At 39.9% G+C, this 27,067-nt stretch overlaps 1 long non-coding RNA gene across 1 annotated transcript in view; it reads left to right on the top strand.

The window, feature by feature from the left end:
- The first annotated feature begins 17,150 nt into the window (after positions 1 to 17,150).
- LOC142830049 (uncharacterized) overlaps positions 17,151 to 27,067 on the top strand; it is a 66,667-nt gene continuing 56,750 nt past the window's right edge. The window contains exon 1 of the long non-coding RNA XR_012905071.1: positions 17,151 to 17,285. This is a non-coding gene — a long non-coding RNA (uncharacterized LOC142830049). The remainder of the gene's footprint in view (positions 17,286 to 27,067) is intronic.

The raw sequence follows: 27,067 nt of genomic DNA on the forward strand, positions 1-27,067 counted from the left end.
GTCTTTATGAAGTGAAAGTCTCTGCCTCAGAAGTTACAGAAGGAAACATAATCAGTGTCATCAGCAGCATGAGTCGTGTGATGATAAACTAAAGTATAAACTATCATTGAACACTACTAATCTGCAAAGCAACATCCCTGAAGGCTGGCATTTTAAGAATGTCAGAGAACTCTTTCCTGTAGACACACGTTAACGTATGCCTTTTCTATTGATCTGAATGCTTTCTGGTGGAGCACTACAAATGGATAGAAAGGAAAAACTGAATGTACAACTACAAAATGGGAATGATAATTGGTATTGTTGAAAATGATGTAGGGTTAATAGCTCAGAATTTCAAGATGAGTCAACAGTGTGATGTATTTGCAAAAAGAGGCTAATGTCATTCTGTATTAACAGGAGTATTATACATAAGACACAGAAAAGTATTTGTTCCACTCTACTCAGCACTGGCAAGCCCTCAGCTGGAGCATATTTTAGGAAAGAAATGGACAAATTGGAGGGCATGGAGGATAGCAACAAACATAATAAAAGGTTTAGAAAATAACCTACAAAGAAAGGGTTTAAAAAAACCTTGCCATATTTAATTCTGAGTAAAGAAGATGGGGAGGCTTGACAGAACATATAGGAATCTTCAGATATTCTAAGGGCTGTTAAAATGAGGTCAGGGATTAATTGTTCCTCATGTTCACTGGAAGTAGGACAAGAAGTAATGGGCTTAATCTTCAGCAACGGAAATTTTGGTTAAATATTAGGAAAATAATTTCTAACTATCAGGGTAGTTAAGTTCTGAAACAGACTACCAAAGGAGATTGTGGTATTCCCAAGACTGGAGGTTTTCAAGAACTAATTGGACAAATGCCTTTGTTAGGGATGGTCTAGGCTTATTCTTCCCTCAGCAGAAGGTGCTGGATTTGATGACCTTTTCTGCTCCCTTCCAGCCCAACATTTCTATGGTGCTATGAGTCTATATTCCAAAGTCATCAATTAAATTAAAAGATGTAACTGTAACAATTACAGACAAGCTACATGCTGTCAGCAAGCTGTGAAAAAGATTCCAGTACCCACTTGGCAGAAGAAATTGATGTAGAGGAGAGTATCATGTCTAACATAAAAATACTATCGCCAAGTATTTTAAAATTTGTTTTTTATTATTAGATTGTGTATCAATGCTGTAAGAAGCACCATATCATAGCTCAAACAAATTTCTGGAGGAACAGATCTATTTTTCGTTACCTCAGAAAAGAAGTAGGAGGTGCCCATTTTTGGCCTAATCTTAAAGTAGAAATGAAGCCAGACCCAACATCATGTATATGGATTAGACGAGCAGTGGGTCACAATATTACAAATACACATGACATCTATCAGATTTCAATAAAAATGGCCAGCTGCCATCAAGAGCAACTTGAAGCAAATTTATTTCTTTCATCACTGACAACACCTGTGGAAACCAAGGGCCTGACAAAGAAGCAGAACTACAAATAGTGTGGTCTAAACTAAAATGCTAGGTGTATTTTTGCTCCTAGCTTCAAGAAAGATAAATAACATTGAATAACGTGAGACGGCAGTCATTTTACTGGTGGTTATAAACATCCAGTTCATTGTCATGGGGGAAAGTTTAAAAAAATATTATCCCGAGAACCCTGGGAGACTAATGAATTGATAATGTTGTATGCAGACTTTACCAATAGGTCACCAATGTTAATTCAGCTTGGGCACTTGTCACAACCTAAAATTGTAATCATCTGATGAGATTGTTCAATGGCTTATTGTAGGTGAGAACTCATTTGTCTTATTCTAGTTCCCAATAAAGAGATGTCCAAATCACAGAAATCACTGGTACAGCTGGAAGGGTTTAGCTGCTTTGCCACTTCCACTTCTTATACCCACATAAATGCAGAAAATGTATTGCCCAAAATCAGATGGGTTATAGATGAATAAATATGGGCTGAAGCTTTGGGGGAAGGATCAACTGTGTTAACACCTGCACTCACTGCCAATCCCCTTTTTCTTGTACCTTCCATAAATCCTTCAGATTTTTTTTTCATCATCTCATTATTTTTAAAACAGGTCAATTTCTTCAGATCCTGCTGGCTGGATTACTGCCAGAAAATCCACCAGAGAGAATTGCAGTCTTCTCAATATCAGATTACTCACCAATACAATCCTCTAAGGCCTGAGTGGTTCCATTTCTATATACCGCAAGTGAGCAACATATTTTTTCACTTACTTCCACCACATTATCCATTTTCATTTCCTCCTAAACCAATGCTCTGAATCCCCTCTTTCAATGCTGGTTCCTTAGCCGAAATCTCCTGAGCCACCACCTGGCTTGCTACTTTGTCCCTCATTGCTTCTCAACCTGAATGTCAAATAATATGTCCCCTGCTAGCACTAGACTGATTCGTAGACTTAAAAAGACAAGCATTTTCTTGCTAGGTGGCTGCTTGTCAAATGACTGCTGCTTCTCCTAATATCTAAGTTCCTGGTTTTGAGATGCTTCAGCTAGGTCTGTGGTGACATGATCTATCCCCCACCCCATCCCACCCCACTCCCTGCTCCCCAAAAAATCTATAAAAAATGTTGTCCACTTGTCAGGATAGAAGTAGTGCAATACAAGAAGCAGGCTACATCCACTCTCTCCAACCCCATTTCCTCTTCTTCTTTGTCCAAGGATCCCTTAGCCCATCCCAAGCCACCTGCCTTCTTTTGCTCCAATCCCCTAAGCTGAAAAGAGCCAACACTGGGCTGGGATTCAGTGCTTCTCTAAATTGCCATTAGCATTTCCCCTGATCTCTCATCATTCCTTCTAATATGCTTCAGTACGTTCCATTTGCTGGCCAGTTCTCTGGGCTCACATGAAAAAACATTGCCTTTCCTTGCTTCTCAGGCTCTCCAGGACTGCCAAAGAGAATCTCACCATTCCAGTAACATACAGATGCCAGGCTTCCCAAGAGACAGACAATCCCTGTGTCTTTTCACAGAGGGGTTTTTCTTTCAGCTGCTTATGGCAAGATTTTTTTTCAAAACCTCCTCATTCTGAGCTCGGGGCAGAGGCTCTGTTCTCCCAAAATGCTCATTCCCAGTCACCTCTGTCTTTCTGTCACTGACATTTCCAAGTGAACAGTCATCTTCCCTAGTATCACCGAGAGGGTGCTAGAATATTCTTTTTCTTAATTCATTTGTAGGATTTTGTGTTGCAGCTTCCTGATATCAGCAACAATTAGTAGTGCTACTTATAAAACTGCTTTTTCCCAGGGTCTTCACTCATTTAGCTCATGAGGTAGAGGTTTATGCCTTTTGCTCCAAAAGTCCCAGGTTCAGTTGTACCTGCTGGAGATCCAGGTGTGTCAGCATTACATGCATGTTACCTTGCCTTAAATTCCCACTAGACTTTCTATATACTCACTTTCTTAGACTCACACCCAGTTACCTTGTCCCCTTTACACCATACATCTGAATGTGATCTGTGGAGCCTAAATGAGCATAAGGAAATATGACTCTGCAGCCAATGGGTCTAATAGAAGAGTTTAACAAGATAAGAAAAGTAAATAATGAGGTAGCTGCATCCTGTTTTAATTTTCTACCCAACCCTCAATGTGTAAACTATAGTAACTTAGACACCCTTACATATAACTTACACTGTCTTTGAATTTGGACATCTATCTGCACCATATTGTAACCCACAGGCACTGAGCCCATGGAGAGAGAGATTAGTAAATTTTCTCTACAGCCTTAGCTAATGGACAGTTGGATTTTAGCTCATGTGATAGAGGTACATACTTTTAGCTGTAAAGATTCCCAAGTTCGATCCCATCTGTTGACAACCTGGGTCTATCGGCAGTACAATACATATGGGTGGACAAAAGGTGAAACTTTCTGGTATTGGGATTCCCCGTCATATTGTGCCTACTGTGCATGAATTCCTAAGAAAATGAAGTTGTCAGCAGTGATTTTGCTCCTGCTAGGAAATGCTCCTGTGCAACGAGGAAAGGAAACAGATCAAGAATTTTAGCTGACTATGGTTACTGTGTGTGTTTTAGCTATCCTATTCAAAGCCTCTTCTCTCAACTATAGAGCTGACCTACCCCAAAGCACTTTTATCATCACAATTGCTTGATGACTGAAAAAAAAAAGTAGACTGCTAGAGGTTTGTCACAATTTCAGGGTAACTCCTCTGGTATGTTGTCATCTGTGGACCAGGAGAATTCATTCAGGTCTGAGGTCTCCAGCTGTCACCTGTCTTTGGGCAGGGACCCTTGTTCTGTTCCTTTCGTCTGAGGGTCTTTAAGGCTGCACAACTGCCTGCCTTACACTGCCCAGAAAACCTGCTATTGTCTGTTCCAGCAGTTACTAGTGACCACACAGCTATTTCAAAGCAAGCACCTTTATTCTTAAGGAAAAGTATCAAAGAGAAAACGTAAAAAGCAATACAGTACATAGATTGAAGCACATACACAAAACCTACTAGGAGTTGCCCATCATGGGGGCCTAGTAGTCCAAAGTCTTTCCAACCCTTCCACAAGGGTTAGGGTCCCTGTTGGATAGAAAGTCCTGTCTGTTTTCTGGGTCAGAAAGAAGTCCACATGTCAGTTCAAGCTCAGCCTTTTATACCAAAATACCTTCCCCCACAGTCACTAGAATCTCCATTATGAACCAGTTTGTGAAAACTATCCCAGGAAGAGGAATGTTTCTGGAAATGTTTAGTCCCAGGGTGCATCTATACTGCACCCATAGCTTATTTCGAGTCAATTTCAAAATAGCTTATTTCAAAATAGAAATTTGATGTTATCTACACAGCAGTTACTTAGAAATAAATTGCTATTCTGAAATGTCCCTTATTCCTTATGGAATGATGTTTACAGGTATGTCGGAACTGTGAGCCCGTTATATTTTAAAACAATGGGTGTGCTCAAAAGACGCAGAATAGCTATTTTGGGATACCACCAGTATACCGAAATAGTGCTGAAGTATAGATCTAGCCTCAGGGACTTGTCTCAGTCAGCCCCTAGAGATATGCTAATCCTCACCTATAGAGTAAGGCACAATTGCACATGACCCATTCATAATCTTAATACAAGATGATCCTCATAGATGCTACATGGTATTGCTGTATTTGTTGCAAGGTCATCAAGGACCTTTCTCTGAAAAATATTTGCTAAAAGATATAGTAGGAGGCCTCTTGTGTAGTCTCAGAATTATGAAGAAAATCAGTTTCCACTATATTTCATGGCTTGTTTTAATTCTTAGTAGATGTGCAGGATGTGATTAAACCTTTCTAATTCCTCACAGGATAGAGGATAATATACTCATAAACTTATATGATAAATGTGCTTCTTGTAGAAAGGCAACAAAGTCTCCAGAGGTAAGTTAAAGGTCATTATCATACACAGTTTAGCAAGTATTTCTTTTATGGCTAAACACCAAAGTGAAATGGGTATAAAAAAAAATGTCTGGTACCAAGCACTGTAATGACATCACATAATAATTGTACATGTTTAAAGCATCCCACAATATTAGTGGCAATTTGTGCTAAGATGTGCCTGGTAGTTTTGCTGGTGTATTCAGAACTGTCATGACATGGTTATTATCAAGCACCAAATTGCCCCAAGAAATTGCATGTCTCAGGAAACAAGCTTTTCTGGAAGAAGTTATGTTTTTTCCATATTCACCTCTTCCTTTAAATGAAACAACACAGCTTGTAGATTTACTGCATGTTACGTTCAGCAGGCTGTAAATAAATTTTATCATGAAGGCAGCTTTATATATCATGCAATTTCAGTGATATGACCACCATAACTTTCTGAAAAGCCACTGGAGAAGATACACAAGGTGACAGTGGAAATGTCCTTCAGATATAACAAAATAGTGAGGTCAAACCGTTAACAGCTATCTTGATGCAAAAGGGCTTAATGGCAGATACTAGTAAAATCCATAGCAGAGAAATCAATTCTTTCTGTTCATAACCCAGATGCCTCCTGCTTTCTTTTGCATAATCGCAATATGGGGCAGCCATCCAGAGGCATCAGAGTGCTCAATAATACTATTAGCCAGCAATTTGTTTTGTAGTTATGACTATATAGCACTTTGGATGAACAATAGTACCTAGTGTAGTTCTTGGTATATTGAAAAAATATTTTCATGACTGTTTCCCCAAACTTTCTTTCCTGACAAGACTTTCCACAATTAATTATAATAAAAATGTTACAGGTTGTAGCTCCCTTAACCAGGACTCTCTGGTCCAGCAACTGCCTTGGTCTGGGAGCAGGAGCAGCGAGGGATTGGGGGGGGGGGGGAGAAGGGGGCGGGTTGGTGACTCAGCTGGCAGCCCCATGGTCTGGGGGGACGCTGAGCAGTGAGAGTTCTGCTCCCTGTGGCCGGGAGATAGCAGGGGTCAGCAGTGGCCACAGCACTCTGGCCCCGGACATGAAGCTTGGATCCTGCAGCAGCTAAGGAGTTCCAGCGCTTGCTGCAGTCACAGAGCTCTGGCCCCTGCAGCAGCTAGGGAGCTCTAGCCTGGGGAGCCATGGCTGGGCAGGCAGCAGTGGAGCTGGGCTGGAGCCCCAGCAGGGGACAGCAGTTCAGCATGGAACATGTTGGGAGGGACCTCCCTTGGTCTGGCAAATCCCCTTGTTTGGGACCAATCAGGTCCCGAGGGTGCCGGATGAAGGAGGTCCAACCTGTATTTTATTCTGTTCTTTTTTCGAGGAAAAACAGATGGTACAGTTTGATCACATGGTGATGATAATGCACATTCAATTCCCCTATGTCAGGAAAATGGTAATTAGAATCTACCAAAAAGATTAGGTGGGTGAGGTACTATCTTCTGTTCAATCTCACTCATCTGGTCTTGCTAATATCCTGGGAGCAATATGGCTACAATTACACTGCAGAAATTAGTAAACTTAGACATTTTAAAAATCAACAGGCCCAGATAACTTGTGTTCAAGAATTTTAAGGAGCCAACTGAAGTGCTAGAAGGCCATAGAGTTCTTCCTGTTTCCCTCAGTTTCCCTTATCAATTTTCTACAATTCGTAACTTCTGATTTATAGTCACTCATCCCCTTTCTTCTGTTTGTTATATATATTTTAAAACTGCCTTCACTTCCCATGTAAAAAAAAAATTTGTAACCAGCATTGCCTTTTTGCTTAATTGTGTGATCATGTATGTGTTGTCTAATAACTGATCATTTCTAGTTCTCATCTATCCTTCCCTGATCCACCTAGGCAGAGTTCTGATTTGTAGGTTTGTTGCTTTTCCTTTTGTGGAATTCCCATTCTGATTTAGATTATTTATCCAGAGGCTGATGGTTCAAGGTCTCTGCCTGCTGGGCATACTCAGACCTCCAGAGGCTCGTGGAAAATTCATCCATTATCTTTTGAATTTATGGTACATGAAAAAGTGCCCTCCCTACAGCAGCAGCCCTATGGCCCTAACTAATTCCATTTAATAGCTCTAACTGCTGCTAACTTGTAGAGAGCTGAATGTTCTTTTTATTCTCTGGTTCCCAGTCAGTGCTACTCAATCTCTTGATCCAGGAAGCTTTTTCTCTACAGCTCTTTATATCTATGGAGGCTTGAAGTGATTTTAGATATTTATTTAAGCGAATCAGTTGCCCTTGCCCTAGGTGATGGTTGTGCCTTAAGGCATCTTTCTTTGAGTCTGCTACCTCGAGTTTGATGCTGAGTTGTTTCCCTGGTGCTCATCTTGCTACCGAGCTTGGAGCAGCAAGCTGATCCTTCTTCATTGCTCCTCACAGTTAGTTCTTTGGGTTGCTCTTACTATTTTTCTTGCATAACAAAGGGTTATATTGGGCCTGGGTGGCAATGACTTACTTTGTTGCACAGAGATCAGTCCATAAAGAATATTCCCAAAGGAATGTCAGATTGCATTTTTCTTGTCGGTGAGGTGTCTGGCCTACAGTTATGTAAAGACAAGGTTCAAGAATATACAGCATAAGGGTAACAGCATTGCAAGGTAAAGTAATTTCCCCTATTAATGTTATTGTGGCAAAGGTATGCTTAGTGAGATATGTGCTCATTCTTATGGAAAGGAATGTCTTTCTTCATATTATCTTTGTCACTGAAAATTCCATGGACAGCTGCATGCCAGTTTGTGTGTGTTTGAAGCTGTGCAAAAACCTTACGTATGGAATCCACAAGAAAATGTATTTCACTATATTTTCGTAATTAACATTTTATTCTGGACTGGAACTAGTACTATTTTTGATATGCTTCTTGAATGTGAGAATCAGAGACTAATGGATGAGGGTTGTCTGTTGAACAACGGAAACCCTATTACATTGGTTCTGAGTCACCAACCTAAACCTGTCCTGTATGTTTATGTGTATGCATAACAAGCAAATGGCACACAAGATATTGGTATAGTTAGAAAGCGAGTGGAAATTGCAGGTTAACAACACAGTTTTAGGAAGTGAGAAATGAGGCAAAACTGTGGGCCTGATTCCAAACTCAGCTATACCACTGTAAACTAGAAATAACTCAAATGAAGCAAATGGAATGATAACAGAATTGAACTACAGAGCAATAAAATGCTGGCTGGGTATATTATAATGCATACTCTGCCTTTGATTTATCTTGGTAACTTAAAGCATAATACCAAGAGCACATTATGTGTGTCTGTTAAAAAAAAAAGGCCCAGATTTTCAAAAGCAGAGATCTGTTCTGTTCAGGTTCTACCTCCCACATTATGATAGTCTCTGAGCTCCTTCCAAGAGTATATCAAGAGCTGCAACATCTGTCTGGCAGGGTTTATTCTCTCTCTCTTGGTTTCTCTCTGGAGAAAAATGTTGTTAGTGCAGTATAGTGTTTTGTTTTGGTAATTTTTTTAATGTACTTGTTGCTTATATGTTTAATATAAGCAAGACAAGGTTGATGAAGTTTCAGAGGGGTAGCCATGTTAGTTTGTAACTGAAAAAACTTAAAAATTGGGAAATAGTCCTGCAGCACCTTAGAGACTAACAAAAAATTTAGATGGTATCATGAGCTTTTGTGGGCACAACTCACTTCTTCAGATGAATGGAGTTAAGGGGTCCAGGATACAAATAGAGAGCAGAGAAAGAAAGGGGATGGAGAGGGAGAGGGAAAGAGAAGGGGGAAAATGGAGAAAAAATTGCCAATTAGAGTATCCCTGCTAAATGAGGATAGTAAAGTGGGCTCTAAGTATTGTGAGTACCTGGTGCTTAGCCTGTTATGTCATTAGGGCGTGGAATGTAGTGGCCCATCCAGTTAAGGTCTTTGTTTAAACCGCTAATCAAAGTGTCAAACTTGTAAATGAACTCAAGTTCTGCAGCTTTTCTCTCCAGCTGGCTTTTGAAATTGCTTTGAAAAATATAGTCACTTTTAGAGCCATTAGTGAGTTCCCCGGGAAAGTTGAAACGTTCCCCATCAGGTTTCTGTGTGTTACCATTTCAAATATCTGATTTGTGTCCATTGATTCTTTGTCATAGATGCTGTCTAGTTTGGCCAATATACATAGCAGAGGGGCATTGCTGGTGTAGATCACATTGGTGGATGTGCAGTTATAAGAGCCTCTGATGTGGCGGCTTATGTGGCTAAGACGGTCCTGTGATGATGTCGCTTATATAGATGTGTGGACAGAGTTGGTTGATGAAGTGCACTTTGCACTTGGAGTAGAAGGTGATATGATTTCTGATAGTCCTTTATGCCTGGGAAAGTTCATTCTACAGTTTTGGACTGGTCCCCCAACAAAACTCTGTCTCAGAGCTGTCTTGGCCTGTGTACAGAAATATAGCTGCTGTCATGTGTGTTTGTTTATGTATGGCTCCTCTTTGGTTGTGCATACAAGTACGGTGTTTCCTAGCTCAAATGGCTGGCTGGGCATCTAAGTGGCTCTTTGTGTGTGTGTGCCAATAATTGATCTGTGAGCAGCAACACGATAGATGAGCAGACAACTATAGGCATATGTTAGTATGCACATTTTTACCCCTTGGCCGTGGACCGCTGCTTTTGAAAACCTGGACCATAATACTGGAAAGTCCATTCTGTGAAGAGGACATTCCTGCCATCTGATTTACTTTTCTTGTGCAAATCCACTGCAGATTATACTTGGGAATAACAATATGTTCTGTTCTAAAAGTTAGCTAAAGGAAAACAGGCTCAAGGGATAGTTAATGGGAAGTCTTTTAACTCCTGTCCTGTCTCAAACTCTACAGTATGAAATCTGAAGGTTCTGAATTAGTATAGCCCCTCCCTGATTGCAATATGAAGTGAAAATAATTGGCAATAGCGGAATGGGGAAAAATCACCTCTGTGGAAGAAGGAGCATGTTACATTATTCCTAGTGCTCTAGTAAATTGGAATATGGAATAAAAAATACAAACGAGTGGAAACAGGTCAATTTTTGTGAACTTTTCTGCTGAGACCAGTTGCAGGCTTTTCAAAAAGTCAGCAGACAGGGACAAAAGGTCTAAAATTGGAACCTGATCAGTAGTTTGAAGTAGTAGTAAATCAGGATAATGGGAAAAATGATGTGGTGCCTATGTGACAATTTTGGGTTTCTCTTCTTATTTGTGATATTTTAAAAAGAATATTGTTACCCACCCTGTTGTGTTCCTACCTGGCATTCCATAGATTTGCTTCCCTCTTCTGGCTCAGTCAGATAGGAAAAGATTTTGGGAGCATCTGTTTGTTTTAGCTGATAAAGGGGCCTGAACAGACATTTACTTATTTTCTTTAGATGCCTTCTTCTCTTCCCTATGGAGCCACTTCTTGCCAATGTGGCTGATGTCTGGCAACCATGCTACCTAGGATGGTTGTTTCAAATGTCACAGGACTAATGACAATGCCAAGGACCGAAGTGGAGCACTGAAATGCCAGCCTTAAATGTCTCCCCCCACCAAGTGCACATTTTCTTTTATAATGACTTTCCACAGACAGAAACAGAAATAACATAAAGGTTTCTTTTCTTTTTTTTTCTAAAGTAACTTTTGACAAAGTAGACCTTTAATGGGCTCATTTAACATTGTAAAGAAAAAATGAAAGTGGTTGATGAGACTATTTCTTCAAGACCATGCAATGGCTGCAGTATCACTTGCTTTGGCCAATGCATCATTATCTTCACTATATAGATTAGAAATATGACTCCGTCTGTCTGTCTCTGAGTCCATTTGTTCAAGAAGTCCTCTTAAACAGTAAGAACTGGGCCCACTAAATTTGGGATGCAGCTTTATCTTATCATAACTTAAAGTGAGGCCAGGGTTTGGTTATGCCAGGGTAATGAGATGTGTGTGGAATCCAGTTGTTTCTCACAAAATGGAAAGGGGTCGGGTCAGAGGGCATTTGTACTATAGAATGGCCATTGGGGCAGCAAGGGGCCATAGATGGGACAGATATAATCCTGTTGGGCCAGAAGGTAGAGGGGTATAGCTATCTACTCCGTATTTCAGATAGTCTGTCTGTCCTGTGGCCCATGGAGAGGCACTTCTCACATGACTCCAAGGTGCTGCAGTGAGAGGGGGCTTTGGTTGTCCTCTCTCCCTGAGGCAGCCTGGCTATTGAACCCCTCATCCTCATCCCAGAACAATCGTTTTAAATGAAGAAAACCAAAACTTATCTGAGATAAGAACCCACCGGGTAAATCTTCTAGTAACACACGAAGGGCACATCTAAACTATGGTTTTTTTCCAAAAGAGAGATCAGAATTTGCATAATCTCTTTCCAAAAATCTAAGTAGTCTAGTCCTAGCCATAGAGAGTATTGTTCTGAAGCAGGGGATCTCAAGCTTGTCTCTGGAACCTCCCCTTGAGGTGTGAAGAATGAAATGTTTTGATTGTTCAGCAATAGGGGGCTGGAATATTGGGAGGTTAGATAGTCCATGAGAGAAGTTCTCTCCTGTAAAGTGATCCACTGAGTGAAAATACTGGAGAACCTCTCATTTTAAGGCTAGTGATTATAGTGAAGGGAAAGATTTTCTGGAAAAGGACTGAATTGAGCTCTCTCAATTCATGTTTGGAGTTAAGTTTATTTACCATAGTGGATCCGGTGTTTGAAATTAGAGGTGAAAGGTAAAATATTTCACCTGCAAGTCCCAAGTTCAGGATGGCTAAGAAGGAAACTGTGTGCCTTCTGCTGTGTTAGAGCCTATAATTTTCCCAGCTGACGCAGTGCTGAGAGTCTGAACTCAGTTCTTCACAGTGATGCTGGACAGAGTAGCTAAGAAAACATAGCCACAGGACTGATATTATGGTGAGCAGTATTCTTATAGCTGTGTTTCTAGGATAGAAAATCTAGTACATTTCATCAACAGAAGTGGATCCACAAGAACACATGACCTCATTGGCCTTGTATCTCTCATTAAGATGAACAATTCATCTATCCCAGTTCACGTTTTTGCTTAACTGAAGGATGCAGCTGTGCGTTCGTTGTATTTGTTTAATCTATCAATGGTAATTGAAGAGCCTAGATCACTGTGGTACAAAGATGATTAAATTATATGGACCAAACCTTAAGAGGGGTAGTGCTCCAGCAATTCCCATTACAATTTAGTGGGAGTTGTGGGTGTTAAGTTCATTTCAGGATTAGACTCTTAATATACACAAGATGGTTGGTGCTGGCATGAAAAATGCAGATGGGACATTAAACTTGTATTTGTTGTTGTTAGAGTTCAAGTACACAAAAAATCACTGGCCCCATAATCTGGCAGAGGTCTGCTCAGCACAGAGCCAGAATTGAGGGAAACGTTGCCATCTTTGCATTCCCGTAGTTCCTGGAGCTGCCAAAAGCAGACTTTTGGCCACAAAGTGAATCAGGGCAGCCTTGAGGTTGCTTTAACTTAAATCAAATGGTAACATCCTCTCCAGAGGCTGTTATACTAACCAAAATACAGGACTATGTAGCACTTTAAAGACTAACAAGATGGTTTCTAATAAACCATCTTGTTAGTCTTTAAAGTGCTACATAGTCCTGTGTTTTGTTTCAGCTATACCAGACTAACACGGCTACATTTCTATCACTATTATACTAACCAGGTATTATCAGAGTGCTGCAGCAGAGTGGCCACATCTTCAACATACCTGCCCCCTGCCAAACCAAGGTGAGCCATGCCAATTCTATGGCATCTAGGAACTACTCCACACCAGATGAATCCTGAGTTGCTCAATTCAGTAAGCTCTGTGGCCACTTTGCACTTGCCCGATAATGCAGTATGTCTATTTTAGGGGGTAAAATTGCCCCACCATTCTTCAGAAATCCTGTACAGAAGGTTGAACTTTATTCCTCAAAGACAATTTAAGAACAGCTTCAATTTTCCAAGTAAGAAAATGGGGATATGATTTACAGCTCTTGGTTTCACAATATATTCATCCATGATTACCCATATTCTATCTCTGGGAACCCTAAGCAAATTTTTTGGGGGGAGAGTGGAGTGGAGGGAGTGGAGGGAAAGAAGGGGAGAGAGAGTGAGCATTTCAGGTCATCTTTAAAATAGGCAACATTAGTACGTATAGGTATGGTGTGATTCAACAAAATACAAATCCCTTAAACACACAATAATGCAAATCTGAGCAGTGGTAAAAGAAAATGAAGATAGTATCAGAGGGGTAGCCGTATGAGTCTGGATCTGCAAAAGCGACAAGGAGTTCTGTAGCACCTTATAGACTAACAGATGTATTGGAGCATAAGCTTTCGTTGGCAAAGACCTACTTCGTCAGATGCATGTAATGGAAATATCCAGAGGTAGGTATAAATATGCAGGCCCGAATCAGGCTAGAGATAAGAAGGTTAATTCAATCAGGGAGGATGAGGCCCACTTCTAGCAGCTGATCTGGAGGTGTGAATGCCAAGAAGCTGCTTTTGTAGTTAGCTAGCCATTCACAGTCTTTGTTTAATCCTGAGCTGATGGACAGGATTGACACCATCAGCTCAGGATTAAACAAAGACTGTGACTGGCTAGCTAACTACAAAAGCAGTTTCTCCTCCTTGGCATTCACACCTCCAGATCAACTGCTAGAAGTGAGCCTCATCCTTTCTGATTGAATTAACCTCGTTATCTCTAGCCTGATTCTGGCCTGCATATTTATATTTGCCTCTGGATATTTCCACTACATGCATCTGATGAAGTGGGTCTTTGCCCACGAAAGCTTATGCTCCAATACATCTGTTAGTCTCTAAGGCTGTGTCTAGACTGCAGGCTTCTTTCGAAAGAGGCTCTTTCGAAAGCATCTTTCGAAAGAGCCTCTTTCGAAAGATCGCGTCTAGACTGCAGGCGGATCTTTCGATAGAGGAAATCCGCTTTTTCGAAAGAGAGCACCCAGCGAGTCTGGATGCTCTCTTTCGAAGACGGCCTCTTTACATTGAAGAACGCCTTCCTTCGAAAGAGGAACTTTCGAAGGAAGGCGTTCTTCCTCGTGAAACGAGGTTTACCGCCATCGAAAGAAAAGCCGCGTTCTTTCGAAATAATTTCGAAAGAACGTGGCTTGAGTCTGGATGCAGGGGAAGTTCTTTCGAAAAAAGGGTACTTTTTTCAAAAGAACCCCTGAGTGTGGACACGGCCTAAGGTGCTACAGGACTCCTTGTCGAAAATGAAGATAGTTTCACTTTCTAAAGAAACAAATAGCTGTTGGGTTGTACCTATACTATTCAGTACATACAGTGTGGTTAGAGTTTTTAATCATAAAAGTAATCTAAATCATAGTCTGATGTTGCTTAATCATGCAATTTTTTCCCCTCTGTTGATTTTCTACCCCACAGTGAAGAAAACTAGAATCCAATGAAATTATGGAGACCATTCACACTCACAGTCCATTAGAACATTAATACTGGGAAAGAAGGGTTGCACACAGTGGGATATGCAGAATGAACGCACTAGCACACATTTCAGAAATAGTCCCCACTTTTCCTTTAAAGCTTTCCAAGGAAGCACAGATGACTGATGTGGAAAAAGATGTCTACTAGCTATCTGATAGTTTTAAGTTGTAGGGTAGGGATGGACCATCTGTTTCTCATTTATCTTAAGGCCATATACTGTAAAGGTGTGTAAGTCACATTAATATGGAGTCTTTCTATAAATGTACAGCACCAAGCACATTGTCAGCACTCTGCAAGTATAATGCATTTGCAGTTCTGTCAGCTCTACTTCCACACTATTGTGTATTGATTGAAATGCTTGTCTAGCCTCAGGTTGAAAATGAAAATGCCTTCCTACCTCACTACTTGAAATGGATTATTTCCTCATCCAGCTGATTGCATTGTGTCCTCTCCTTCCACCAACTTGGCTCAGCTAGTGGAGCCCTAGAATGCACTGTAAGAAGAGTGCATGTGCTAATTAGGTCTGAGTCCTTCCCAAGGTGCATAATCCTCAGCTGGTGCTGTTACAAGAAAACATATTTTCAGCATCTGGTTGGATGTGCCATCTGCTATTGCACTGTAAGGGTCAGATTCTCAATTGAGGTACATCAGCATAGTTCTGTTGACTTCAGTAAAACTAAATTGATTTACACCAGCTGAGGAATTTCCTAAAATGCTTTAAGTGCAGCTCAGCAATATCTTCTGAACAGAGGAAATGCTGTCTGCATAATTGTGATGGGCTATACAGACCCATAACATAGGGTTAGTGAGCGAATATAGGCGCAAGCGGTATATCTGTGAGAGATGTCAGGATTGGAGGGAAAAGCTTATAAGGAAGACACTCAGGGCAGCCAATGGCAGACCAGGAAGGAGAACTGGTTTTCAGTCTGCAGGAACTGTAGAAAGGATAGTGTGAAGGCAAGAGCTCCACAAAGGTCTGCCGCCTGTTGGTGCTGCCTTGTGGGAAGGGCTGCATCATTCTGAGAAGGGGTCATTCCTTTCTGTTCAGTTCAGTTGAGGGACATAGCTTGCTGAGTGCCCTCTGAAGGAAGCAAGCCTATACCCAGCTTTGAGATGATTCATTTGTGTTAATCCCCTTGGCTTCTGTTTGTTGGTTACCCCAGAAGGGGAGAAACTTTAAAATGCCCTCTCTCCAGGACCAAGTCACAGGAAAAGGCTGACCAGTGTAGTGCCAGACAGGAAGACAGCAGATATGCTATGCTTGACCAGAAGGCGGCACTATAGTGAGCCATCCTCTTCACAATAACATAACTAAGAAAGTAATTCTGATTTAAAAATTACCATATTTTCTTGCTGGCCCAACAAAATTTGCGATTCAAATTGTCTTGGATGCATTGAAGTAAAACTATATTTTTGTCGTCTGTATATTCTCGTTTCAGAACTGACAATTGACAGCATTTTCACAGTAGTTTTATGTGACACATTGTTTTTTACTGTACTTGCAGACATTATAGGTAAGTAAGGCAAGAAACTCTACAGAGGGCTTACAATGCCTTGGGACAGGTCCTGATATATGGAGGTAGATTTGTGTTTGCTATACATCTTTCTACAATATTTAATTAATTTTTATGCAGCTTTAAATGAAGGGCACCTTTCAGATGAGGCAGCTTCTACTAAGTTTAATTACTTCTCCTGGAGGCTTGCGAGGCAATGGTACAACAATTAAATAAGGCCAGCCACTAATTGAGGGTGTCTTCTAAACAAAGATAAATGTAATTGAATATGTTCAGTTTAAGGGCTGGAGTTTATCTTTAAGGCATTGTCTGATGTTGAGAGATGCAGGTGCTAGCAGGGTTGAGTAGTACTAAGAGATCCAGGGGCACTTCTGGCTGATTCAGAGTTCACGTGGATTAGTATAATTACCTCTATTTTGAAGACAGGAAAACTGAGGCATTGGAAGACAAAAGGACTTGGCTAAAGTCATTATGAAAATTCACTGAAAGGAATTTTAAAGGCATTTAACATAAACTATACCAGGTTCAAAATTTAACATGAAACTGCATTTTGGAGGCCTGAATTTCATGAACTGTCTCTAAAATGGGCTCTGAATTAAGGATTAGGAATCCCCCTTCCTTCGCCAATCTATTTGAAGGCCAGTTTTTGACTTGGTCTCCATTTGTGCATGGACAGCTTTGCAAATGCACCTGTTTGGACAGTAATACTCATTTACATGCCCAAGGGATAGGACTTAACCTGCACAAACCCTGTCAGCTGTGCATTTGGGTGATGGTATTTGGTAAGTGTTCACACATGTGGGCCTCATCCAACATTCTTCAAACTTAATGGGAGATCTTCCATTAAATTTACTTGGCTCAGTGAGGATCTTTGTACTCACAAAGTTGTATACCCACAAATGGAGATGTCTTGAAACTTTGGTTCTGAATGTTTTCATAGATAAGCAGGCAGCCAGGGTAAAACTAGCAGTGATGAGAAAACAGAAGGTAAGTGATGTGGGCAATATGAGTCAGTCGCAGATGTTAGCTTAGGTATGAATGGTTGGAAAGTTATAAAAAGGCACAAGGAACTATTATTAAAGCTATCTGTATTTTTTTCAATTGTGAATTATAGTACATCACATAGGAAAGGCTGAAAAAATGAAATTGAAAACAACTAAATTACAAGGATTTTAAAAAACTGTTTTATTTTATATCCTAATATTTCTTGCTAAAGAGACATAAATAAACTCGTCACATTTTAGCATTTTCAGCACAAATTCCATTTTGATCAAGATACGATGTATTATAACTCTGTCTCTCCTATCTTCTTCTTCTTAAGGGAACACTATTTTTATTCCTGGTTTTTATCCTCAGAATATTTTCCATCTCTCCACAAGTATCTTTTATCAGTAACTCAGAGTTTTTTGTTCGTCTATACTCTGAATTAGATAAAGAGTAAGGGAATAAGAATTCATGAATTCCACTTCTAGCTTTGACACTGACTTGTTGTTTGACCTTTGGCAAGCTACTTAGGCCAAAATATTCAAACTTGGGTGCCTAAGGCTTATTAAATACCCAAACAAGTGATCTGATTTTCAGAATGCTTAACGTACATCAATAGGATTTGCAACTGTTTAGTGCCCCATAAAAATCAAATGCTTATTTAAATGCCTAAGTATGGATTTAGGTTCCTAACTCTACATGCCCATGTTTGCAAATGTTGACTTTAATTTATGTCTCTCTCTCTTTCCCCATTGTAAAATGGGGATAATAAATCTAACCTACTTCACAGAAGTAAGTAATAATCCTGCAGTTTAAATCTGTTTATACAAATGCAATGCTACGTAAATGACACGATTGGCAATGTTTGTCTTTTAGCCTGAAACTCTATTTCTCTGTTGTGAACAAACAGAAACTGAGGGTTAAACTGACACCTACTGGCTGTAGCAATTTTAAAGGGGAAAAATCTATAAGAAAGTGTTAATGTAAAGACTTTGGATGTAGGAGGGCACAGTTTTCACCTGCCACACTGTCATATGTCAACCTTCTTTTAAAAAGACAACTTTCCTGTTCAATCATGTGCAGAGCATAACAACAGGAATAGTCCAAATGCAAGAAGCAGTTAATATGGTTCATTTTAGCATTAGCTGCTAATATCAGCATGTGCCCTTTACTACTTAACTGTTCATTTGAAATGCTGTTAGCCATGGCATTACAGTAATATATGTACGCATTATCATTTCTTTGCAAGAAAAACTTTGAGGAAATTCTTAGCCGTTTTAAAATTCCATGACTTGGTCAAAGGACTGAGAAACCAGGTATTAAGGATTTCAGTCCTGTCAGAAGCTTTTGCCAATAAGAGGGCTTCTGTCATTCACAGCTGGGCACATTCAAGATTTCCTATGTTACTTACCTTCATGCTGACAGCTTCTAGCATCTCAAGAGACCATGGGATTTTCTTTCTCTTTTTTCTCTTCAAAGTGTTTTGAGTGTTGAGGGGAACAGAGAAGCAAAGGGAAGGAGTGAGTGAGAGATGGTTTGGGTTTTGTTGTTAGTCTTCATTACATTTTAAATAAAATATTGGCAATTTTCTCAGCCTTTTCCCTCTTACTAATACTTAAAAACATTTAATTAAGATTTTATAATGTGTCCAATGAGTGAAGCCTCCCTATGGTATTAGAAAAATATTACACATATAAATAAAAAACATCAAAGCATTAAAAAGCTATTACACACTCTGAACATAAAATGGCAGAATAATGATGGATCCTGCCATGCAGCAAACATATTCAAAAATATTATCTTCCTGGTAATGAAATGCCATCCGTTTCATTTTAAGCTAAATATGTTAGACATATCAGTGGAGTCTGTGCTGACACAGCAGTGAGTTGAAATTGAAAATCTGAAATTATATATATGATTGGACACAGTGTTAAAGTAATTTATAGGAAAAACCACAAATGTGCTGGGTCTGCACCTTCTGGTGAACTCATTTTATAGAATCAGATAGAGGAAAACTCTACCATTTCTAATGTGCAGTTAGAATGGCAGCCTGCCAGGGCCCCAATATATTCAGTATGGGACAAAAAAAGAGTGAGGGAGAGAGGGGGAAAAAAAAGATGCTAGAGAGACTTGATTCAAATTACAACAATTCTGCATAAGCTATCAAGAAAATGGCATTCGTTTTCATCTCTCTGACCTAATATGATATAGCAGCTGTAGGAACTGTATTAGCTATCAAGACGAGAGGGAGATAACAGGGAAATGTTTAGAAAGGGACAGCAGGATAGGGCTAATTTCAGCACGGCTGCAGATACATCATATGCATTGCCATTGAGTGCAAAGTGGCAGCAAGAATGATGATCATCTGATACCTGAAGTTCAGGCTGGAATTCAGGTTCTGCTGACTAGAATGGATTTCAGTTATTATGCACACACGTATTCTGACAGACAGAAATGTGCTGACAGTCTGTCTCACTTAAATTTCTTATTCTTAGTTTGCCTTGCTTGCCTCCCATAAAGTGGTGGCGGTTGGTACATTTCTAAAGAAGCAACAAGAAGCACACAGGTTTTTTTGGTAAGGAAAGTAATACCCCTCGTTTTTAAATTCCAGAAGTTCTTCACTCAATTTTCCAATCCTTTCTAAAATCCAGAGAATGTATTTATATTGTTGGCATGTTATTTTTCATTTAAGAAGGGTAAGAAATTGGTGAAGGAAAATACAGTAGGGTATGAATTCAACCTGGGAATTATGATATTAACTATTAATATTACTCATTACTTTTTAAGAATCAACAATGTGCTTGGTGCTGTGCAAGACATGAATTCAAACCACATTTGCCCAAAAATGTTACAGTCTAAGCAAGATAAAGAGGCTGAGTTTTTTTTTTTTTCCAGTGGGTGTCTAAAATTAGTCTCTTAAGTCCACATTTAGGCACCTAAATAGGCCTGATTTTTGCAAGTGCTGTTAACCCATCAGCTCATGATGATTTAATGTTGGTAGGATGCACTGAAAGGAAGGAACAAGTAGATTTTTTTTGTCCTTTTATATAATTATGTTGACTCACTTCTTGTGAGCAACAATGAAAATAAACTACTCTAGAAATAGCAGTTGTAAGCACTTTGTTTTTGACAGGACTTATTATTTCTTATTCCTGGGGAGTTACATTGGATGTTGCCTTTTTATTCATTCATTGTCGTAATACATACCCAGCAAGAAGTTTCAAAAGCTGCTAATGAATCATCTGCCAGTTTTTAAACTGGTAAGATTCCAGATCCACTCCAGAAATTGGTAAATACTAATGTAACACACACTGCTTATCTGATAGTTGTGTTGATAAATAGTATAGTCAACTGCTTGACCACATTTCGTGCTATAAAATATATTAAGGAGGCCAAATAACCAATGCCAGTCAGGTTAATTTCTATAAGTCAGTAATAATATAGAATAGGACAAAGGTTGTACATGATGCCAATCTCTGGAAAGCCATCTAATGCAGCGATGTTACCTTCACTTTCTGCAGAAGGTGTCCTCCTAAAGTTACACATCTCAGCTAGTATTATTCACATGATGATTTTACAAGTTACATCTCTCTTTACATGTTGCTAAAATCCAACCCATCAGTTAGTCCCAGTTCTGTATCTTGTTCAGTTCCTTTCAAATCTTTATTTCAGATACTAGCATTCTAGGTATTGTCCTTTGAAGAAACTTAGTTCTACACATTAATGTCCATCCATATTAGGAGTCCTTACTGATAGTTGTCACCATTTGGTAAGCTTATGGACAGGAGACTGGTGTTAGAACAAGTCTAGTGTCTCGCTTCTCTGTCCCATTGTACTGGCCTGAGCCATTGTGGCAAAATACTAGATTTGCAGTCTTAAAAATGCTGCATTGGCACATTTATTGATCTTCCATAATGGAACAGCAACCCCACCACCTATCAGTCCTGACTCCTGCACACATATACCTTCAGCCCACACCCTGAAGGACAATGCTGGGTAAAGTCTTCTGGTTGCCTATGTATTAGGGATGTTAGCTATCGGGTAATTGATTAATCAAGTAACTGCATGAATTCTTAGCAGTTACTCGACTATTCTGTAGTCCCTGGGGGCAAGGCCAGCAGCCAGGGCAATCCAGCCCCACTCCCAGGGAGCCCTCTTTCAGCCTGTGCTGCTACCTCTGTTTCAGAGGTAGCAGCACGGGGTGCCAGGTGGGAGCCGGTTCGTGAGAGGAGCCAGTTTAAAAACCACCTCCCCTCGTGGGATTCAGAGCAGCCTCTGTTTATGGGGAGCTTGGACCTCCCCAGATAGGAGCTGTTGCTGCGAGGCAGCCTCTGCCTGTAGTGAGCTGGGCCCACCGCAGGCAGAAGGTGCTTTGTGGAAACTTCCCCTAGCCCCCCACCTCACTGCGTTCCTGCCTTTGACAGAGGCAGCAGCATGCAGAGATGAGAGGGGCAGACAGCATTGATTCCTGTTTCTCCTCTTGCCCCCTGCTGCCTCTAACACAGAGGCAGCAATGGGGAGGAAAATGCAAGTAGTCGAGAAGATTAACCAATACGGTTAATGCAAACTACTTGTTTACATTCCTACTATATATGATAAACTGAAGTGTAGTTAAACAGTCTATTATTTATAAAACACTTAATCTCCTCTTCTTCTGATGTCCAGGAGTTTCTTCACTGTGCACTGATATCTTCCAGAGTCGTTATAGGATACACCGCAAACAGTTTAAATTGGTTAATGTGAAAACATTTTTGTTTGTTACATTTCTCTTATACATTGAATTTAGTTTCTTTACAGTGTAACAGGGGCCAAATAATTAATAACTCAGGATGTGCTTTTGTTCTGTTTTTCCCAATTCTTTAGCACAAATATACCCGGGTTTAGATTTTCTTGCAATTTTTACATAGACACTAGTTTTTACTTCCTTTACTTGTGCATTACTAGATTTCCATAATAAATAAGGCGCTTGTCTTCTAAAATGGATACTCAATCTTTCTGAGAGGTTTTATCAATATTTACTAATATATATTTTTATCCACTTCTTTTGCAGGAATTTGTTCTTGACAGGAATTAAACTTTTGTTAAGCTTTTGAAAGCACTAACTTTAGTAACTAATAGTTTTTAACATAATTATGGTATAGAAGAAAATAGCATAAAATAAAGCAAAATGAGGTTTAAATGCAGGTTTATGAAGGGTATTAATTTTCACAAATTTGGTTGTGCTTGAGAGACAAAAGTAGAAACCTGTTGAAATAGTTTGGTTTGGTTAGTTTGATTATATTTTAGATGTTTTGAGTATAATGTATAATTAATAAAGGAGCAAACAAATTTATAAACCCCAAAACAGAGATTGTGATTTCATCAGTCTTCACTTTGAATTAATATTGAGGTTCTCCCCTACAATGTTTTTAATTTGACTAAAAAGTCTTGATTAATGAAAGCTTGCACTTTTTGTTTGCAATTGAAATTACATACTGAGGCCTTTTATAGCATTGCAAAAGTTAATTAATATTAGAATGGCAACCCTATCATAATACTAAATTAGTGTGGTACCACTTCTATTCAAGTATTTTATAAATGAGTTTAAAAGTGGCTTTCATTGAAACAAAATAACACCTAAATCAGTCACATGACACACGACATACATGACGTGTATGACAAACTTATAATTAACAATGAATGGTGCCAAAATTGTTTTTTATAACTGCACAAGGCATTGAGAGCTTGCAATTATTAAGGCAGTGTACTGTGGAAAACAAAAAAGTGAATGAAATAATTCAGCATTTAATTAGGCAAATTATTGCTTTTTTGTTTAAATGTTTTAATAAGAATTGATAAAAATCTCCATGAAGTTATTTGCTCACTTTGTTGTATTAACTTAGTTAACTTAATGCAATTTCCATTATTTTATATTACTTTTATCTTAAGATACCACTACTTAGAAATAAGGAAAATCCATATTTCTTTTTAGACATACATATTAGCCAGTATAAGTAGTCAACATTTGGAGCTGACTTGACGTATTGTTAACTGAGGTATCTTGTAGATACTGCCTGATATTCCTCAGCTGATATTCCATGTCTAGCAAATCATACCTGCTCTCTGATCAGTTAGAAACACTATGCCAGGTCCAAAAGAGGTAGTAGAGATCATAAATAAAACTCTCATTTTAGCTGTAGATCAATTTTTGCTTCACTGTCCCAGCATGATATCCTTTACTCTAAACCCCAAACTGTAACAATCTCACTGCTCTCATAAAGATCTATTTAAGGCAGAGCTCTCAGCTCCTGGGAGATTTCAGTTATTCTTGAGCTCCAGGGATACATTTCCCTTCTGAGTTTAAGGTTCTTTGAGAGTTTCCTTAACCTGCTCCCAGGAATTTCTGTTAATCTCTGTAGGGAAACACTCACCGTTGAACCGATTTTTCTTAAAAAGCACCTCAGAAAATGATAGCCTGATGAAAAGGAAAGATCTCTTTTCAAATGGCTTATTCTGGGGCTTTCCTAGGTTTTGCCATCTAACCCATGGACAAAATCTTTGTGCCAACTGCATGAGAAATTCATACCTATCTTGTGTGTAACTTCCTAGAGTGCTTCTCTCTGTCTTCCTAGGCAAAACCTGGAGTGGAGAAGAATCCAGACCCAGTTTTACAGGGAAACAGTGGGATATGGCACTTTGGGAGTCTTTCTTATCTATACCACTAATTGTAAAATTAAGCCAGGACTGCCAAGTGAGTTAATATATGGCTTACAATGGAACACTTGCTTTCAGCATCTATGTACTTGACTCCCCACTACAACTTGCATAGGTTGTTAGGTTCTCCCTGCATGTCCTCTGACATTGCCAATTACTGCAAAAAATAGAAAAACAATATCTTGAAGTTAATTTCCTCCTTTTGCTAGATCAGAAAATTGGAGAAAGAGGATCAAATTCAGTGGAGTCCTCTTGCAACCAGACTGAACTTGGCTCAGAATATCCAAAAAGAAATCCAAGAATTTATAGGACTCCTACTCACTGAGAAATTAACTACAGTACGCTGGTAATTTACCAATGACCAAATTATTACCAATCCCAGATGGTTACACCACTAAATTGCGAGCCATTGGTTACTACAGGCTCATCTCCAATCTTCACCCCAACCAAACATTATTTTCTAGGTCAGCGATGGATAACTAAAGCCAGTGAATGGGCCACATGAACGGCCCTCCTTCATCTCAGAGCCATACTGTCTAGAGGCTGGCTTGGGGCAGTCACCCCAGGGCTTGCACTTTGGGAGGCCCCTCAATGGCAGCCCCAACCATCCTGCATTTCACCAACTATAGTGTCGGGAGCCTGTAGGTCCAGGGTGGCCTCAGGGATTACGGGCAGGTGGAATGTGGGGGAGGACGGGGAGGACTGGTGAAGGTCAACATCAGGGGTCAGCTCCCCTTGCATTCACTGTGGCAATGGGGGGCTGGAAAGTGGAGCTACGCACACACTAGCCAGCATTGCTCCTGCCCTCTATCAGCAGGGTCACTGCGTCATGCAGTGACAAGAAGTGCAGCACCCCAGCCTGGCCCCAACTGTGCTTCACTCCCGTGAGTGATGCAGGGAGGGTAGGGAGTGGAGCGGAATGGAGGTTGGGGGGGAGGATTGAAGTGGAGGTGGGTTGGGGGCAGAAGAGTGGTGGGCCTTGGGGGAGTGTTGTACCCCAGACCCTGCACCCTGCTAGGAAAGGTCTTGTGGGGCATGAGTGTTTCATAACCAAGATGTTCTCTCAGAATAGGGCAGTTTGGCTAACTGCACTTGCATACCTAGAAATGCAGGGTATGCTGATTGAACCACAGCAGTGATCTGATTGGATACAGTGGGAGCACACAATTCTCACAATCAGTGTTGTGTGCAATCAGCACACACCTCACTTCAAGTGCCCTTGCTTTATATATGTGTCACTAGTAATGCCAATAGGAAAAAAAGTACATGGATAGCGAAACAGCCAGTGGGCCCTTGGACAATTGAGATGCTAAAGGAGCACTCAAAGATGATAAAGTAATTGCGAAGGAACTAAATGAATTCTTAGCTTAGGTCTTCATGGCTGAGGATGTTAGGGAGATTCCCAAACCCGAGCCCTTCTTTTTGGTGACAAATTTGAGAAATTGTCCCAGATTGAGGTGTCATTAGAGGAGGTTTTGGAATAAACTGATAAGCTTAACAGTAACAAGTCACCGGGACCAGATGTCATTCACCCATGAGTTCTGAAAGAACTCAAATGTGAAATTGTGGAACTGTTAACTGTGGTTTGTAACTTATCTTTTAAATTGGCATCTGTACCTAATTACTGGAAGATAGTTAATGTGATGCCAATATTTAAAAAGGGTTCTAGAGATGATCCTGGCAATTACAGGCTGGTAACGTCAGTAGTGGTCAAACGTCTAACGTCAGTAGTGGTCAAATTAGTTGAAACTATAGTAAAGAATAAAATTGCCAGACCATAATTTGTTGGGGAAAAAGTCAATATGGTTTCTGTAAAGAGAAATTATGCCTTACTAATCTACTAGAGTTCTTTGAGGGGATCAACAAACATGTGGACACGGGGAATCCAGTAGATATAGTGTACTTAGATTTACCGAAATCCTTTGACAAGGTCCCTCACCAAAGGCTCTTAAATAAAGTACATTGTCATGGGATAAGATGGAAGGACCTCTCATGGACTGATAACTGGTTAAAAGACAGGAAACAAGGGGTAGGAATGAATGGTAAGTTTTCAGAGTGGAGAGAGGTAACTAGTGGTGTCTCTCAAGGGTCTGTCCTGGGACCAATCCTATTCAACTTATTTATAAATGATCTAGAGAAAGGGGTAAACAGTGAGGTGGCAAAACTTGCAGATGATACCAAACTGTTCAAGGCAGTTAAGACCAAAGCAGACTGTGAAGAGCTTCAGAAAGATCTCACCAAACTAAGTGATATGGCAACAAAATGGCAAATGAATTTTCAGCTTAGAAAAGAGGACACTATGGGGGGATATGATAGAGGTCTATAAAATCATGACTGGTGTGGAAAAAGTAAATAAGGAAAAGTTACTTACTTATTCCCACAGTATAAGAACTAGGGGTCACCAAATGAAATTCATAAGTGACAGGTTTAAAACAAACAAAAGGAAGGTTTTTTTTCACATAATGCACAATCAATCTGTGGAACTCCTTGCCAGAGGATGTTGTGAAGACTAGGATTTTAACAGGGTTAAAAAAAAGAGCCAGATAAATTTATGGAGATTAGGTCCATCAATGGCTATTAGCCAGGATCGGTAGGAATGGTGTCCCTAGCTTCTGTTTGTCTGCAAATAGATGACAGGAGAAGGATCACTTGATGATTACCTGTTGTGTGCACTCTCTTTGGGGCATATGGCATTGGCTGCTGCTGGCAGATAAGATACCGGGCTAGAGGAGCCTTTGGTCTGACCCAGGATGGCTGTTCTTATGTCAGAAATTAGCAGAATCTGGTAACCCTGTACGTGGGCAACAGTAAACAAAATACATCATGCAGCCACACATAGCTCAGTAGTGGGAAACCTATGGCTTGCAGGCCACATGCAGCCCATCATGGTTCTATGTGATTATGACACTTTTCTAGGAAGGAGTAATCTTGGTACCAATCTTTAAATAATAATAATAATTAATTAATAAGAATTATCCGGGTAATTATCACAGCTTGACAAAACTTGTATTAAATAACTGATGTTTGTAAAGAATGAAATTCAACAGAAGTTTGCCATTCTGTAATCAATCCCTAAAGATACAGATATTTTG

Source organism: Pelodiscus sinensis, chromosome 6 (genome assembly GCF_049634645.1).
Source record: "Pelodiscus sinensis isolate JC-2024 chromosome 6, ASM4963464v1, whole genome shotgun sequence".
Lineage (NCBI taxonomy): Eukaryota > Metazoa > Chordata > Testudines > Trionychidae > Pelodiscus > Pelodiscus sinensis.